The 19,567-nt window shown below is 44.4% G+C and overlaps 1 long non-coding RNA gene across 1 annotated transcript; it reads right to left on the bottom strand.

Annotated features, from left to right (window-relative positions):
* Nucleotides 1-85: 85 nt before the first annotated feature.
* LOC118935651 (uncharacterized) lies at nucleotides 86-11,583 on the bottom strand. The gene is made up of 4 exons (XR_005033940.2): nucleotides 9,986-11,583; nucleotides 9,131-9,623; nucleotides 3,334-3,457; nucleotides 86-782 (listed from the first exon to the last, which is right to left on the bottom strand). It is a non-coding gene; the product is annotated as an uncharacterized LOC118935651 (long non-coding RNA).
* Nucleotides 11,584-19,567: the final 7,984 nt, after the last annotated feature.

The raw sequence follows: 19,567 nt of genomic DNA, 5'->3' as shown, positions 1-19,567 counted from the left end.
ATGAATTACTGGCTCGTGTGGAAGCCCTGGTGACATGACGAAAAATATTTATGAAGTTATAAGCTGATGTGTGAAAGCCATGGCGGTCTCTTAGCTTCCCCATCTCCTCTCCCTGCTTCACTCAGAAATGTTTTGTGAAAATTTTTCAAACTGCTGTAGTATACTGTCACACCAGAGGCAGGTTTCCAGGAAAAGAGGTGGCTGCAACTTCTCTGCCACCACAGACATGAATGTTTCTCAGTTATTTATATCCCACAGCACGTGACCAACACCACACACCTGAAGGCTTTAGAGAGCAGGAAAGGAGGGTGGGACAGGTGAGAGGCGACTTAGATGCACGGCTGGCAAAAGAGGAGACATGAAGTGGGGAGAACATAACATGCAGGCAGTTTTCATAGGATTCAATGAGGAGGCATATTAATCGAATCAACTTCACAGGGTAATTCACATCCCATGGGTGGTATGGATCGAGGGCTGATACAATGGGAGGCGGATTCTTTGTAAGCTTATAACAGTTAATCCGTGAGTATTTACTGACTTCCTTTGTACTAGACGCACAGAGATACAAAAGAACAGAAATCCAATGAGGATGGGAGAAGGTTTGTTTTCTTTTAACTGCATGCTACTTGTTCCAGCTCCGCTTGGGAGGGGCTGCTGATGCCCGGGTTGCAGGAGCTGATTCCTGAAAGATGCTCAGGGTCCGTTCTCCTTCCCTGTAGCATCTCTCCTGCCATTCTGGGACTTCCTCACACTTACCAAACCCTTAGAGAGTTGAAATGTGACTGCAGATACCAAGATACGGACACTTTTTTACCAAGGAGCTGTTGGGACCCAGCTTCTATCCACCAGGGACTCATCCTGCCAATGGGAGTACTGGGGAACTTTATTTCTGAATTGAAAATGCATTTGAGGTCATGTTCCCAAACCTGGCTGTCCATCGGAATCCCTGTGGGAGCTCTTAAAACTGATATTCGTGGCTTAATACCAGACCTTCTGACAGACTCAGAATTTTCAGGGTACCAGAATCCTAAATGTTTTTAAGCTTTCAGGGTGAGTCCTATGCAACCAGTCTTTGAATGTGTCGGGGAGAGACTCAATACAACTCATGCTATGTTGTTGACTCTAACCAGTTTCCCTTCTGAGTTTTGATTCAATTCAACAATGATCAGTTGAACATCTTCCAAGTGTTATTTGGGGACCACTAATAAACATGGTTGGCTCACGTTAAAAATTTTTTTCTAAATGTAGATGAACAGTTATAGTCTTTAAACTGTTCAGCCCTTCACAAGGACTCAGTAGTCCCTGCTTATCCAAAGTTTTGCCTCCTGTGCTTTCAGTTACCTGCGTCCAGCCACTTTCTGACATACCATGAGGTCAGTAATAGCTTAATGTTCTCCAGTGATGCCAGTGTCATTCACCTCACTTCATCTCATCACATAGGCATCTTATCTCACATCCTCACAAGAGGACGGTACAAGATATTTTGAGAAAGATCATATTCACATAACTTTTATTACAATATGCTGTTGAAATTGTTCCACTTTACTATTAGTTAATTGTTAACCTCATACTGTGCCTAATTTATAAATAAAACTTTATCATGGTTGTGTGTATATGGGAAGAAGCATAGTGTAAATAAGGAGTTTGGTCCTATCTGTGGTTTCAAGCATCCACGGGGTTCTCAGAGTCTGAGTCTGTCAGAAGATCTGTGGATAAGGGGCCTCTTGCATTATTTAATGACTACAGCACCCAAGGAGGTGAATACTGTTATTATCCCATTTTAAAGATGGATGCTCTGAGGGTTACATAGCTTAAATAACTTGACTGAGTCATGTCAGGATTTGCATCCAGGTCACTATACCCAAGAACCTTATGTCCTAACTTCTCAGCCTGCTGAATCTCTGTACATCTAATAAAGATGAGGCTTCGAAGGAAATACTGTCCAATACTGTGCGGTGCATCATTTACAAAATTGGAAAACTTACTAAATTTTGGGGTAAAATGCTCTTTAAGTGGACTACTTGCCTACAATTTTTGTAAGTTAAATTAGTCAGTGAGCAATGTGTAAGCTCCATTCAAAAGTAAGAATTGGAATTTAAAATACTGCTGGATTACATATTTATGAATATGAGCAGACAGTTGCTTTTTTCATATAGGGAGCTATGAATATAGCCAAATATAGACACCTATGATTTTCCCCCCAAAACTTATCCTAAAATTCCTTTGATGTAATTTAAGTGATTTATGTTTACATCAATGATGTGGTGATTATGCACCTCAGGGTTAACAGGTCTTAAGTTATCTTCTAAATTTGCATATGTCCAATAAAAGCAAATAATACAATGACCTTGATGCAGGTGACATACTTTAGTGAATTATGAGAAACCCTGTATATGAGCACAGAAGAGTTCCCTCAATTATTTGATTGTGCTTTTTAAGATGATCTATTTTTTAGTACCTATCCATATAAAGTAAGAATTCTCATAGAAGATGGTGTGTTTGCTAGCCATTCTGGTTTGGGACAGGAAAAAGATAGCAATGCATGTAAAACAAACCTGTTGGAAACCAGTAATATACGTCATGATGAGACAGGGACCATAGATGTAGTCATAGAATAGAGTGAAGGCCTCCGGAGGGGTCAGGGCAGGATATTTGCAGTCAGAGCAATGTAACTACATGCAAGGAAACCCCGCTACTAAAACTCTATGTTAAACATTGAGCTCTAGAATCATTCTTCAGTGAGATCAGTTAATGTTTCCCAGATAAAGAAGAGTAGCACATGTTTTATTATGCTAATCATTTGTAACCATGTGTAAGATTCACTTTAACATAGTAAAAGGCCCAGGCGTACATGCTGTCTTTCCTCCTTCAGATCTGACAAGGTGATATGGCAAACTGAGCAACTAACTTAGCATGCAGACCCAGCTGTAGACGGCATGGTAAAAGGCAGGAAGAATTCCATCTTAAAGATAAGATTGCATTTTAACACCCTGGAAGTTCGAGAGGCAGGATTCTTTAGCAAATAGACAGTACCTCAGCCCAGCTTGGGGGCTGGGCAGGCAGCCTTTTGATGTGCTCCCGGACCAAGGTGCTGGTGTCCCAGAGAGAAATCAAGGCAAGAAATTCCTTACGTTAAGTTAATTTTTAATATTCAGGGACCACTTAACAAGTCCCCAACCCTAAGTTTTTCATGTTCTCAAAAAATCCTCAACTGCCTATAAAACCCCCTAGACAGCGCACCACTAAGGACTCTCTTGTCCCCTCCTGGCGTGAGCCGGGAGGTCTGTCCTTTCACTTTATCTCTAAATAAAAGCCTGTACCTTGCTCTCCTACCTTGACTGTGAAGCTCATTCTTCGGCTCTGCAAACAAGAACCCCGGCATCAATGATGTGGGAAGCTCCTTGTTAAGTATCATTATCTTAATAATTTCTTGTGTTTATATAGACTAGAACCTTTCCTGTGGAGAGAGCAAAGTTTTTTTTTTTTGCATATTTTCTTTTATTAACCTTTGAGAGCAGATGCCATTATCCACACTTGACAAAATATCAAAAAGGTGAAGTAACTCAGCCAAGGTCATACTGCCAGAGAAAAATCTAAATCAGCTCTAGGTGTCTGGGCTGCAGTTGGCACTCTCCTGAGTCCAGAAATAAACAGGACAAAATATATTTCTATACTTGGATACTTCAATATATTGTAAGGTCTCAAATGGTGCTGTCACCAACCTCTGCCTCCCTCCCAATGCCATATGCAATGAGTGAGGAAGTGTGGAAAGAGATGACAGGAGTTTTGAGATCTTGATTCTTGAAAAAGATATAAATGGAAACAGGAGACACATCTGCATCCAACTACTGCGAGCTGTGGCTCCTTAATAAATGTTCTGTAGTACATATGGTTCAAGGGCAGCTGTAAAATGATCATATGTGACCAAGTAATCAGGCACAGTTGGTAATACGGGCTCCTTTGGAAAAGCTAGAGGGGAAAGATTGCCATGGGCATGGTTCTGGGGAGCCCCAGTGCTGATCAGTGATGGAATAAGGGGTAAAGGAAGTTTGAAGGGGAATTGAAATTGGTAGAGTTGTCCTAGGCTCTTGAGATGACCCGACTTTCTTCCTCAGATGTGTTTTTGAGACCCAGTTGGCACATGTATCTAGCTGGAGGATGCCAGATAATGGAAAAGGGGAAAAATGAAGAAGAAAGTTAGGAAAAGAGAGAAGAAAACAAAACCATGAACTAGACATCAGGGTTGACACTACATCTGGGTTGGGGAATAAAAGGCACATGTACCCTCATCCTTCTATGGCACTTGAAGTGAAACCCATTCGTCCTCTGGTCCACTGCTCCTTAGAAACACTTCTAGTTAGAGCCTTATCCTGCTTAAGTATTAAAAAGCTTTTGAAAACTAGAATAATAAAATGTATTTCCCACGTACTATATTCTATTAGTTGCACTCCCTAAACACACAGAACTGTGGTTGTTTTTTAAAAGAGATAACTTGAGGCAAGTGAACTACTACAAGGTCATCTGAACGGCAACAGGTGGAAGAGCAAGGCATCCTCTATTTAGATACGTTGACAGCAGAACTCACAGAGAATGTGAATTGACTGATTCCACACATTTCCAGAAGATGAAGGTATATTGGAATCCTGAAGACAACAGGCTGAGAAAACTTTGTCCATAAATCAGCAATTACTGGTGGTTGGTCAATAACACAGATTTGAGAAAGTGCCAGAGCCCACTAATGGTATGAGAACATGAAGTCTTTGGTCACAAAGTCACAGCAAGTCCTTGCTCAGACTTTGGAGCTGTCTGGTCTTGGAGCTGGTGCTGGGAATAACAAATCTGATGTCTTTCTTATGCCCTCGTTTCCATGCTGCACTTGCACTTAGTGAAAACAGGCCAGAGCAGAACAGCAGCTGGAGACGTGGCATTACTGATTGGGAACTTTGACATATAGAAAGTTGAACTGGTCAAGCTCATGTAGTGTTGGCACATACCAGAACTCTGTCCCCAAATCTCTTCTGACATTGGCTGCTGGCTTTTTCGAATCCCTTGCAGGATGGGCCAGCCATAGTCTCTGAGACTAAGGGGCTACCCACTGGGCCATCACCACATAGATTTTTCTCTTGCACCTGCCTCCTAGTAAAATGAAAACAGAATATGGATTACCTCCCCTATTCCCAAGGAAATCTAAAACAGTCCAAAGGAGCCAACTCAGTGTTTAACTAGATCCTATCCATTTGCTTTCTTCCAGTCTCCAGTTAAAGTTGTATTGATGTGTAATAATAGGACCTGTTCATGGTAAGTCTTCATAGTTCAGACACAATATTCTGCAAGTGAAATGGCCTCAAGTTTTCTACTCAAAGTGTAACTTCAGGGTTCAGGAGAATCCATATGACCTGGGAGCTTGTTATAAGTTCGGAGCTCTGGCTCTACCCATATTCAGAATCTATATTTTAACATGATTTCCAGGAGATTCATGTGCACATGAAAGCTTTTTTTTAATTGAATAAGTTTGATATGTAACATTGTGTAAATCATATATTGCAATATGATTGCCAGTGTAGTGGTTTTTATCACATTACTTAATTATAGTACAATGTTGTTGTCTATATTTATTACACTGTGCATTAGACCTTTTATTTACTTATTTACTATTCATGACAAATTTCTACCCTTAAACACCATCCCTCTCATCTGTCCCCCTATCTCATCCCCTGGTAACTACCATTTTTACTCTCTTTATAAAGGTTTGATTTTTTTTAATTACACACGTAAGTGATATCATATACTACTTGTCTTTCTCTGTCCAACTAATCTCAATTAGTATAACATGCTCACGGTCCAACCATGTTGTCACAAATAGAAGGATATCTTCCTGTCTCATGACTGAATAGTATGCCGCTGTGAATTAAAGTTTGAGAAGGATTGGCCTGTAGGACTTCTATTTTTATTGCAAATGGTATTTGTCAGGCATTCCATATAAGAGAATGCCTGAGCAGATTTCAATCTGTAGTTGGAGGCATAGATAAAATTGGAATAGGAAAAAAAACCACCAAACAATGCACCTCAACAAACAAAAAGCAAATAATCCAATTAAAAAATGGGCAGAGGAGTTGAACAGACAGTTCTCCAAAGAAGAAATTCAGATGGCCAACAGACACATGAAAAGATGCCCCACATCACTACTCATCAGAGAAATGCAAATTAAAACCACAATGAGATATCACCTCACACCAGTAAGGATCACCACCATCCAAAAGACAAACAACCACAAATGTTGGTGAGGTTGTGGAGAAAGGGGAACCCTCCTACACTGCTGGTGGGAATGTAAATTAGTTCAACCATTGTGGAAAGCAGTATGGAGGTTCCTCAAAAAGCTCAAAATAGAAATACCATTTGACCCAGGAATTCCACTTCCAGGAATTTACCCTAAGAATGCAGTAGCCCAGTTTGAAAAAGACAGATGCACCCCTATGTTTATAGAAGCACTATTTACAATAGCCAAGAAATGGAAGCAACCTAAGTGTCCATCAGTAGATGAATGGATAAAGAAGATGTGGTACATATACACAATGGAATATTATTCAACCATAAAAAGAAAACAAATCCTACCATTTGCAACAACATGAATGGAGCTAGAGGCTTTTATGCTCAGTGAAATAAGCCAGGCAGAGAAAGACAAGTACCAAATGATTTCACTCATATGTGGAGTATAAGAACAAAGGAAAAACTGAAGGAACAAAACAGCAGCAGAATCACAGAACCCAAGAATGGACTAACAGTTACCAAAGGGAAAGGGACTGGGGAGGATGCATGGGAAGGGAGGGATAAGGGGGGTGAAGAAGAAAGGGGGCCTTATGATTAACAGTATAATGTGGGGGGGCATGGGGAGGGCTGTGCAACACAGAGAAGACAAGTAGTGATTCTACAGCATCTTACTACGCTGATGGACAGTGACTGTAATGGGGTATGTGGGGGGGACTTGGTGAAGGGGGGAGTCTAGTAAACATAATGTTCCTTATGTAATTATAGATTAATGATACCAAAATAGTAAATAAATAGATAGATAGATAGATAAATAAATAATAAATAATAAACCACCAAACACAACTTGTAATGTGAGGTCCAACTCTCAGCCTAAATGAACATAAATTATCATTAGCAGGAATAAAATCCTGATATCCATACACAAAGATGGCCCCTTCCATCCTCAAAAAAAGGAAAGTAACTCAAAAACTTATTCTTCCAGATTTCAAATTCTCGTGTTGTTTCCCTAAGGAGGTATTTGTGAGTGATTGGATTAAGCTTGCTTTCCAGCTGCATTAAAGGCTATGGAAAAATATTCATTATTAGGGAAACAGGATATGCAAACATGAAATTAGCTCAAGACTTCTCATCCTATAAAGTATCCCAACACTATATGAATAGCATCTACTTAGTAAATAGTTAATAAAGTGTCTGGTTCCATAACAGATGGATCCCAGCTGACCATCGTTAAATCTTGCCTGGCCCACGTCCAAGTTGTTTGTGCTATCCTGGCAACCACCATCATTCTCTGGGGAGATGGAAGCCAGGGGGTGGGCGGAAGGAGGACGCTTCCATGCTGGCTTCACACCCTCTCCTCTTAGTGACTTGCTTTGTGAGTCATTTGATTTGGAGGAAAAGACCCCTACTCTATTTTAATATTCAAGGTCATGATGGGTAAAATGTAAACTGGCAAGTTTCCCTTTTTATCATGGGTCATGGTATAATAGCAGTACTTACTTTATGAAATAAACGTCCAATTACCATAAAACAAATGGAAGGTCATTGTATTTTACTTGGCTTTTGTATGCAGTCTAGGAAATGTGTTTCCTTACAAACTGGCATGCTGTAGTACTTTGTATTTGTAGTTAATCCAGGGAATCCAACCTTATCTTTCCCTCACTACAAACCACATGGGCTCCATCCTAGCAGCGATAACTTAGTCCTTCTCATCTCCGATCCTTTTCAAAAACCATTCTCTCTGCTTAAAATGACTTCTTGGGTTCCCCTGCCAATCCATGAACCTTTTTCAGGCATTTCAGAAATTCGTCTTTCTTACATATGCCTTCCCTATCACTTCTTTTAATCACCTATAATTATGCATATGTGAAGGTTGAGTCTGTTAGCATAACTGATGAGATAACCTGAGTTACAAATGAGTCATTTACCTTGGCCTGAGGAAAGATTGCTAGTCTCAGCTCCTTACTACAGGTTTGTTTATTGGGGGAGGGGTGATGGCCTTGAGAGGGCAGGACTGGTCAGGAGTGTTCCAGGGACTGCAGTCCCATGCTAGTGATCAGCCTTGGAAGAGAGTTTGTATTAGACGCCAGTATTGCCCTTGTTCTTTAGTTGGTTTTTGTAATTGTACGCTTATTTCATTTGCATTTGCCTGGCTCCACCATTAAATCCTATCTATTTCTTCCATTTATAGGGAGTGTTTTGAAACCAAGAGTGTTAGAGTGTTTCTATGTTTCTATGTGAAGGAGTTAGAATACAGTGGTTGATGAAGCCACAGTCACAGACTCAATTGCTTTCAGAGCCCATGCAAGCAACACGAATGTGCAAAGAGACACAGTGCCAGACAGAGAGCAGAGGCTACATAAACTGGAGGGAAACTGTACAGGCTTGGGGCATTAAACGGAGAAATTCACAGCACCTCTGCCAGTCTAATTTGGCTGTCCAGTCACCAGCGTGGAATGCCTGATACCCTTATTTCTTGCTTTGAGCCTGTGAGATACGTTGGTGGTGACAAGGTGATTAGTTACGTCTTATTGATGAAGGAATTGAAACAGAGAACAATAACTTCACAAAAGTCACACAGGAAAATCAGCTTCACAAATGCCTTGTTCAAAGAGAACACACTGAAAAAATGTAAAATATAAAGCATGACCTAAAACTTTGAAGTCAATGAGCAAGACTCATTCTCTTAAAGAAAACACTTCATAATATTGGGAAGCAGTTTTTCAGTACATTCAGTAAGTTTTAAAGGCATATTAAATCAGTCAGTCCCTCTACTGTGAATTTGGTACATACATACACACACACAGACACACACACACACATGAACACACACACACATTTATTTTTAGGATTAAACCATACTTACCTTCAGAAATTTGGCGTATTGTCTTCTTGAGAAATTTTGACTAATATGTGACCTGCTTTGATTTATAGAAAATCTCATTTTAAGGGAAGAATCATTCCTTTCCTAGATATCCTAGTTTTTTTTTCTTTAAAATTTTATTTACTGTTATTACTCTTAACTTTGAGGGGAAATGAAAGTTGGGTAACAGACCCTAGAATCTACAATTTAATGTGAATGCTTTGAAATTTTTATTCATTGCTCCTACAAGCTGAGAAGTAGGCAGAGCATATTCTGCAAATCAAGCCTGTTAAAATTCCACCACAAAGCATGAACTTGACTGACTGCCAGTGGAGCTGTCAGCTCACACAGGCATCACTGTGGAAGGGCCGTGTCATCTGTCAGTGTTGGTTCCAGCTCACTGTTCCACTGGGACGGAAAGACTGAATGCACTGTTGCCTCCCCATTGATAACACGCTGCCGGAAGTATGTTACTTTCTCATCCGGCTTCTTGTAGCTGTCAAAAATGGAATCCATTACTTAGTTTATTCTTGTGGATTTTAGCCATTCTAAAGACATATAAATTTCAAAATAGGGCAAATAAAAATCCCAACCCAAACCATGAGGCCAGGAAGGGCTCAAAATCCTAAGTGGCAGCTGTTGCTGATGGTGAGAACTGGCCAGCTAAACTCTGCCTTAAGTGAATGTAATGGTGTGGCTAGTTTTCCACCCCTTTTAATGAGTAGCAAGCTTTCTGAGACAGCAGAGGGAATAGAGAGTTTGAGAAAAAGGCGGGAGCTGCCCTGAACGTGGCTCTAACTAGTCAGGCACTTTGACATCACCTAGGGAGGCTGGTGGATGCTGCTACTGTATGATTACCTTTTGGTATGTCATTCCTCTCCCGCGGCTTTCGAAAAAAGTGTGATGGGTTTTACTCCCGTCATTTTGGTGGTCCTGCAAAGTCCAGGCAATTCTGTAAATTCCACACGCTGTAGACAGGGTGCCTCATGTGTAATTCACTCCAGCATTCCAATATACAGTATACCTGTGGATTGAAGGAATATTCCATAAGAAACTTGGAACAAATATATTGAACAATCTTCATGTCTAAATACAGTATATTGCACAAATAAGTATGCTTCAACTTGACCCAGTATTTTCCCTTCTCCATCTTTTCAAGTCAGTTATAAAGGATCACACTGACAGTACATTATTTTATACTTTTCAACTCAGTGAGCATTTATTAAGTGACTACTCTGTGTAACTCACTGTGCTAGGCACTCTGGGAAATATAAAAATGATTAAAATACAGCTGTAGTCCACCAGAATCTCATGCTTTAGGGGAAGAAGCAGACATATACACAAAGAGCCCTAATTCAAGACAGCCTATGGGAAGTTCTAAACAGTGAGCCGTGGGACAGAGGGGAGGTGAGCTCCACCTCAGAGACGGATTCCTGGAGAGGGAATCCTGAAATAATGCATGTCTGAGCAGGGATTTCAAGGAGGGGTTGGTCTTCGCATGGCTGTAACATCCTCAGTCTTAAAGGATAGGCCACAGATGGAAGAAAAAGCACGCACCAAAGGGCTGACTCTGCAAATGGCCAGGAAGGTATAACTTGCCCAGCAGAAGACATGCAGGGAAGAACTTTGCATACAGAGGGGCCAGCCCGAGGGCTGACCCAGTGCAGGGCAGGGGGATTCCAGGCCAGAGACATCCCTCCAGGCACCGTGCATTTTGCCAAAGGGGCTCCTTTTGTGAAAAATGTCAGGGGAAGTAGTGTATGAGGGTTACACCTAACGATCTGTAGCATAAATAAATGCTAAATATAACAAAAAGTATCTTTCTGAGATTGTCTTCTTTTCAGGTTTGCTAATGTCAAGCTGGGTGTAGTATGGAAAAGCATGTCACTACAACACATGAAAAATAAAATAAAAAAGGTTCTTTTCCTAAATTATTCTTTAAGGTCCTCAGAACATTCAGGGAATTTCTGATTCTTTTCCGGCAAAGAGCACCGTCGTTCAGGATTACTTTAAGGCCAAGAGGGAAGGGACCCTGTTTTGCTAATTGCTGAATCCCTACAGCTCAAAGAGTAGAGTACATGGCTCATTATAGCAACTCCATTAGCATTTGCTGAACACACTTTCATAAAACTGATCAACTATATAGTTCAGCCACATCCCAGAAGTGGAACAAACACCGCTCTGCTCAGCCTCATGCAGCCCCTGCACAGGCGGGATAACTTTAGTTTGAGACGAAACATTCCTAGAAAGACAAGGGCTTTTTACTGGCAGTTTAAAATATGGACATTTGTGAATTAACTAAGTGTCTTGCCAATGGGTTTCAGCCCTGGGCAAGTTCGCTATGAATTCAATGTGACAAAAGAAATTGACAGCAAAACATTCTTTGGGGTGAAAGGGTTTATTACCCTGCTTGTTCTCCTGGCGGTAGGTTGAGCACTAGCGTCTCTGCCTCCGCCCAGAGCACTGGGCCAAGCTCTCTATATAGCACAATAGCTCATTGCCTAAAGGTGTGGAAGCGGTAGCCTAGCTACATCATCAGGTGGTTTAAGTTCAGTGAGGATCCTGGCCATAGGAACCCCAACTTCCGAACACTCCACCCCTCCAGGATTCTCGCCTTACAATCTACACTCTTTCAGTCTTCCGCAATGGTCCCTGCACGAGAAAGCTGGAGCACTGTAACCAGATTGCACAATAGCAACAGAGGATAACAGCAACTTAGAGATCATAAAAACTAAGATACAGCAAGATTTTGATACAGGTAACAAAAATTATAATAATCCTCAAGCCAGAGGAAATTTCCAATCCTCAAAGACTTCAGGGGTGATAAGACACATGTTTTAATGACACCAACACAGGGAAATCTTGTCCATCAGATAGATGCATGCAAGAGAGTGGTCCTGTGATAGGACTGTAGCAGGAAGGGGGTCCCTCCCAGGTCTAGTATACTGTACTTTTACTCCTTTCCCCGTGGGGGTTACTGAAGGGTCTATACATAGTGCTACTGGAGGTGCATGCACTGGTCATAATGATAAAATAAAACTCCCTGGTAAGATGCTCTTACCTTCTGGCCATTCAGAATATACTACTGTGACTTTTGGTGGCCACTCTGCTGTTATTCCAGGAATACACAGGAGGTCAGCTTCCAGGCCTTGTCCCCAAGGTGCCAGGAGAGCCAGCCATCATTGGTACGTGTTGAAAGGTCCAAGGCCACATCCACTCAATGGAGTCTCCGGGGTTCAGTGCAGTTGGTGCTGGCAGCAAGATGTTATTCTGGGGTCCGAACCTCGGATTCAGTGATTCTTCCTTGGTTTGTACTTGCAGTTGTATAGGGGAGGCAGCCATATGTGTTAACATGTCTATGGGGCTCAGGGCTCCTTTTTGGGGTCTCTGATTCAAACTCCATACCACAGTCCATAAGTGGACTGACCATCCCTGCAGACCATTGGTATCTGACTTTAGTCCAGAATTTAACAAGCCACTGTGCCTCTCTATCATGCCTGCTGCAGTAGGACTGTATGGCACATGAAACTTCCATTTGATTCCCACCTGTCACATCCATTCTTTACTTTTATTTTTTTATTTTGGTATCATTAATGTACAACTACATGAGGAACATTATGTTTACTAGACTCCCCCCTTCACCAAGTGCTCCACACAGACCCCATTACAGTCACTGTCCATCAGCGTAGTAAGATGCTATAGAATCACTACTTGTCTTCTCTGTGTTGTACATCCCTCCCCATGCCTCCCCGCACATTATACATGCTAATCATAATGCCCCCTTTCTTCTTCCCCGCCTTATGCCTTCCCACCCATCCTCCCCAGTCCCTTTCCTTTTGGTAACTGTTAGTCCATTCTTGGGTTCTATGATTCTGCTGCTGTTTTGTTCCTTCAGTTTTTCCTTTACTCTTTATTCTTATGCTCCACAGATGAGTGAAATCATTTGATACTTGTCTTTCTCTGCCTGGCTTATTTCACTGAGCATAATACCCTCTAGCTCCATCCATGTTGTTGCAAATGGTAGGATTTGTTTTCTTCTTATGGCTGAATAATATTCCATTGTGTATGTGTACCACATCTTCTTTATCCATTCATCTACTGATGGACACTTAGATAGCTTCCATTTCTTGGCTATTGTAAATAGTGCTTCGATAAACATAGGGGTGCATCTGTCTTTTTCAAACTGGGCTACTGCATTCTTAGGGTATATTCCTAGAAGTGGAATTCCTGGATCAAATGGTATTTCTATTTTGAGCTTTTTGAGGAACCTCCATACTGCTTTCCACAATGGTTGAACTAATTTATATTCCCACCAGCAGTGTAGGAGGGTTCCCCTTTCTCCACATCCTTGCCAACATTTGTTGTTGTTTGTCTTTTGGATGGTGGTGATCCTTACTGGTGTGAGGTGATATCTCCTTGTGGTTTTAATTTACATTTCTCTGATGACTAGTGATGTGGAGCATCTTTTCATGTGTCTGTTTGCCATCTGAATTTCTACTTTGGAGAACTGTTCAGTTCCTCTGCCCATTTTTAAACTGGTTACTTGCTTTTTGTTTGTCGAGGTGTGTGAGCTCTTTATATATTTTGTATGTCAGCCCTTTATCGGATCTGTCATTTATGAATATATTCTCCCATACTGTAGGATGCCTCTTTGTTCTGTTGATGGTGTCCTTTGCTGTACAGAAGCTTTACAGCTTGATATAGTCCCACTTGTTCATTTTTGCTTTTGTTTCCCTTGCCCAGTGAGATATGTTCATGAAGAAGTCACTCATGTTTATGTCCAAGAGATTTTTGCCTATGTTTTTTTCTAAGAGGTTTATGGTTCATGACTTACATTCAGGTCTTTGATCCATTTCAAATTTACTTTTGTGTATGGAGTTTGACAATGAACCAGTTTCATTCTCTTATATGTAGCTGTCCAGTTTTGTCAACACCAACTGTTGAAGAGGCTGTCATTTCCCCATTGTATGTCCATGGATCCTTTATCATATGTTAATTGACCATATATGTTTGGGTTAATGTCTGGAGTCTCTATTCTGTTCCACTGGTTTGTGGCTCTGTTCTTGTGCCAGTACCAAATTGTCTTGATTACTGTGGCTTTGTAGTAGAGCTTGAAGTTGGGGAGTGAGATCTCCCCCCACTTTATTCTTCCTTCTCAGGATTGCTTTGGCTATTCGGGGTCTTTGGCGGTTCCTTATGAATTTTTGAACTATTTGTTCCAGTTCATTGAAGAATGCTGTTGGTAATTTGATAGGGATTGCATCGAATCTGTATATTGCTTTGGGCAGGATAGCCATTTTGATAATATTAATTCTTCCTAGCCAGGAGCATGGGATGAGTTTCCATTTGTTAGTGACCTCTTTAATTTCTCTTAAGAGTGTCTTGCTGTTTTCAGGGTATAGGTCTTTCACTTCCTTGGTTAGGTTTATTCCTAGGTATTTTATTCTTTTTGATGCTATTATGAATGGAATTGTTTTCCTGATTTCTCTTTCTATTAGCTCATTGTTAGTGTATAGGAAAGCTACACATTTCTGTGTGTTAATTTTGTATCCTGCAACTTTGCTGAATTCCAATATTAGTTCTAGTAGTTTTACAGTGGAGTCTTTAGGGTTTTTTATGTACAATATCATGTCATCTGCAAATAGTGACAGTCTGACTTCTTCTTTACCAATCTGGATTCATTGTATTTCTTTGTTTTGTCTGATTGCCATGGCTAGGACCTCCAGTACTATGTTGAATAACAGTGGGGAGAGGGGGCATCCCTGTCTTGTTCCCGATCTCAGAGGAAAATCTTTCAGCCTCTCGCTGTTCAGTATGATGTTGGCTGTGGGTTTATCATATATGGCCTTTATTATGTTGCGGTACCTTGCCCTCTATACCCATTTTGTTGAGAGTTTTTATCATGAATGGATGTTGAATTTTGTCAAATGCTTTTTCAGCGTCTATGGAGATGATCATGTGGTTTTTGTCCTTTTTGTTTATGTGGTGGATGATGTTGATGGATTTTCGAATGTTACCATCCTTGCATCCCTGGGATGAATCCCACTTGGTCATGGTGTATGATCCTCTTGATGTATTTTTGAATTTGGTTTGCTAATATTTGTAACCTGCCTGAAAGTCTCCCTTCTTTACGTATAGGAAGCTCGCAGAACATGATCTCCCTCCATCCAGTGCTCTATGGCTCCCCCAAAGCCTGGGGTGGTAGGGACTCAGTTCCCACACCATGCAGATCCGAACAGACACTGGATGCCAGGTGATGACCCTGGCTTATGGAATTAGCAGGGGTTATGCCTCATGCTGAGTAGCTGTTCAATGAACTTCCTTATTATTCTATTCTGTCATTCCCTAACACTTCCACTTTAATAAATTCCTTCCTCACTCTGTCCTCTGACTTCCCTGTGTCACCAAACCGGACTCTCCCTAACACAGTCACGAGGGGCAGGGCTGTCTGCTCGGGGTCCTGATCATAAATCCATGGGCTGCAGGTTCCATGAGGTAGCATCACTGTGACATCTGCAGCAGTGAGGGCTGCGCTGAGCCCCACACCCTCTTCTACCCTGAGCACTTGGCATTTCCACTCTGACATCCAGGGGCCTGAGTCCTAACTCTCAGGCACACCCATCCCGATGTCCCACCCAGATGCCTCCCTCTGCCCACTTCAGGGGAGGCTCACCCCCAGCAGCATGTCACACAGGCCCCCCATGGGGGGCCCACCTCCCCTCTCCCCTCATCCCTAGCCCCCACGGCAGCAGGGCTTCCCCAGTCTGAGGCTGAGGGTCTGGTCCTGGTCCAACCCCATTTCTCCATCCCTTCTGGCCCTGCTCCTCCCACTGCATCTGTCACCTTGTCACCCTGGACTCACCAGCTCAGTCCCTACCCAGTCCCCTCCTTTAGGCTTTCCCTCACGGCAGCCCGGGTTCTGCCACGTGAAAGATGAGCTCCTCACCCTGGTCACCGCCCCTGCATCACAAAGCCCCGGCACCTGCACCCAGCCCTTCTGGCCACTGCTCCCAGCGTCCCGGCCTCTCTGGCCGCTGGCTGGCCCTCACGCCCACCAAGCATCAGCCCAGGTCACGGGTGACCTGTGTCCTGTGCCCTCAAACTGCAAAGCCTCCCCCAGGTGTCCTCACCGCTCAGGTGTCCCCACTCAGTGACCCCCCCTGACACCCCAGCCGACAGAGCCCTCTGCTCCCACGTCCACCTTCCTCTCCCAGGTTTGTGCTCATGCAGAACCATTGCCCCTGCAGGTCCTGCTGTGCCTTCTATTTAATTTTCTTACACAATATCCCTTTTCCTCCTAAATGTCAGCATCAAAGCTTGGACTTTACTGGCAGTCTTTACTTCTGCCTCCAGGCCACATGCACTTGCCTTTACCAGCTTTGGGGGAAATCGCTGACCTCCTGAGACTGTCGTTGCTACTGTGCGCCTCCCCGTAGTGGCTCCCAGTGCCACCTGGTGGGTCCTTCCCACCGTGATCACGCCCAGTGTGCTCCCTGGGGAATGAGCAGGCGAACATCCTCTGACTGAGCTGCTACTCTGCGGTGGCTGGTTCCTCTGTGGACGAGGTGGCCTTAGAGACGTCTCTCTGCTTTCCACTGAGGAGTGTTAGCTGGCAGGTGGAGCGTCCCAATGGGTCCAGGCAGCTTTCTTCGGGACCACCATTCCTAGTGTTCAGGGACACCATCTCCATGTAATTTATCAATATTCTTTTAATATTTACCCATTGTTACATTGCAATATCATATGAAATAATATAAAATCATCCCAACATACACCTTTTAATTAAGCTCCACAGAGATCTATTAGCTCACTTATTGTTGAATAAACTCAGAGTTAGGCAAAACAAGTTGTTTTATGTATGAGTCCAGACAGTTGGAAATGTAATTCTAGAGAGAAGCACATTGCTATTGACTCATAAAAGTCTTTATTACTAAACTGCATATATTTCCAAGTTAACAATAAAAAAAGGGATGGAGGGAGTAAATGGTAAAACTTTTAACTATAAGACTGATGGAAATTGTATTCATAAAACATTCTCTTAAGAAATGTAATGTGATGGGTATTCACTTTGAAAAGATTAGCCGCTTCAACACAGCATTTCCTGAACTGCTAAGGAGACAGAATCCACATTTCCTGGAAATAAAAAGAAAGCCCTGTGTTCCTTGGCATGTCCCAGGGAGTCCACTCTGCTTTGATTTGGAGCAACGGACCAGGGAGGAGCGTGTGCAGGATGTGAGGAGGGGGTCCATTATCTGGAGGGGCCCCTGCACCCACGGCCTCAGTGCCCCAGTAGGCGTGGAGGTGGGACGACAGCAGGGCAGCTGGCAGGCCTGAGTGCAGGGCAGGGGACAGAAGGGACTGAAGACCCAGGCCCGCTCCTGGGGGAGGGACCTCCCCAGGGTGTGGCTCGTGGCCCCCTGGCAGGTTTGGGAAAGCTCCTTGTGACGTGAGTCTCAGGAGCCCCACTAGGGAGACCAGCAGTTTCTGATTCTGCACCGTCCACTCATCTGGGCTGGAGCGTGTGGCTCTCTCTTCCCGCAGCTGCTGAGCCAGGGAAGTCATTTCCTCCAAGAGCACCAAGTTGGCCTCCTTCACCCTCCTGTGAAGGTCTGCAAGCCCGGGGATATTTAAAGTCTCCGTCTCCAGCCCGGCACTCACTGTGGATGCCTCTTCAGTGGCCCTCAGCTTGTCAATGAGCCGGCATTTCTCCTCCGTCCCTGTGGCCAGGGCGCCTGCCAGCTGCTCCTCCTGTCTCACACAGAGGCGACTTCAAACAGACAGGACAAATCGGAATAGAAACAAGAGACCCACTGAGGCAGGGACCGTAGATGTAGTCAGAGTAGGGTGAGGGCCTCCGGAGGGGGCAGGGTGGGATATTTGCAGTCAGAGCAATGTAACTACGAGCAAGGGCCGGGAGCTCTGTTCTCTCACTTTATCTCTAAATAAAAGCCTGTATCTTGCTCTCCTACCTTGAGTGTTTGTGAAGCTCTTTCTTCGGCTTCGTGAGCAAGAATCCCGGCATCACCACCACCGGCCGACGACAGGTAGGTGCCCCAGCAGCTCCCACTGGGGTCCATGCACAGGGAGGCCTGGACTCGGGTCCCCGGGCAGCAGAGACCCTACCACCTCACGCAGCTTCCCCAGGATCAGCCCCAGTCCGAGCTCCTGGGGCCCGGCAGCCCCCCATGTCCCGACCACCACAGGCTCTGCCCCATCGCCGTGGATCCACCAAGCACCACAGAGCGGGGACGCCCAGCATTCCACCTGGAACACAACCAGCAGTGGCCGCCTGGACGGTCAGTTCCGTGGCCGGTGGGGGGTGGGGGGAGGTCAAGTAAGGTGTGCTTCTCCCCACTACCGTCTAGTGGTCCTTCTTCTTACCCTCTTACTGTTCTTGCATCAATACGGAATCAAATACAGGGTAATGTACCTCATTCTTCAGGGTCAGACTCAGCGAGTCTTTAAAGCCTGTCCCCTAAGTAGCTCACACCCTCATGGATGTGTGGGTCACACCCTTTAACACGGATCCCACATTCCCTCTATAGCCACCACCTCTCAGCATTGGTACCGACCCAGGACATCATTCTTGGACCACTTTCCTTCCTCAGCAGCGCATCCCCTGCTGACCTCCAGGCCCCTGGCTGTAAATCTCCTGTGCATCGTCCTGAGCCCACAGTCACTCTCACTTTCCAAGCCTTGGCGGAGAGACAGACTCCCTCCCGCACGGGCTCCTCCATGGCGTCTCCCCCTGGACGTCCCACCTGCCCAAACCAAGGCAGGTCCCCCAAACCTGCTGTCCGTGGGTGCCCTCCCAGGACAGCAGCTCCCCCCCAACAGGTGTTCACCCCGGTGTATCCTTCCTGCCTCTTCCCGCTTCCCACCTCCTCACCCCTTCAACAGAAAGCCTCTGTTCCCAGGTCAGAAGCTGTCCTCATCTCACCCCTTATCGGCCTCCCCCATTAGGGCTGGTCACAGCCCCCCCACCCCTGGAAGGATGACTGGCTGCTCTGAGCCACCCTCCACTCCTGCCCTGGCCTCCAGTCTGCTGTCCACACAGCGCCAGGGGACCCAGCCAGGACCCTGTGCAGCTCAGACCCCCGACGGCTTCCCTCTCATCAGAGTTCAAGCAAGTCATGCACCTATCCATGAACCCTGCACGACCTGACCCCGGTTACCTCACTGCTCTGACCCCACAGCGGGGTCCTCGCTCAGCTGCCAGCCTCACAGGCCCCCTTTGTGCCCCTGCGGGTTCGGGATGCTCCCACCTGGTCTGGGCATTTGCATTTCCTCCACCTGGGAACCTGTCCCCTGACAGCCACATGGGGCCTCCCTCCCTCCCTCCCTCCAGGTCTCTGCTTACATGCCTCCTGATGAGTGAGGGTCTCAGGACCCTTGTCGTGGTAATCCCTGTGGGAGCAGCGAGCCCCTCCCCCGCCACCA

This window comes from Manis pentadactyla, chromosome 7, assembly GCF_030020395.1.
Source record: "Manis pentadactyla isolate mManPen7 chromosome 7, mManPen7.hap1, whole genome shotgun sequence".
In the NCBI taxonomy this organism is placed as follows: Eukaryota; Metazoa; Chordata; class Mammalia; order Pholidota; family Manidae; genus Manis; species Manis pentadactyla.
The sequence above is the reverse complement of the archived record's forward strand: the minus strand, read 5'-3'. Positions and strand labels throughout refer to the sequence as shown.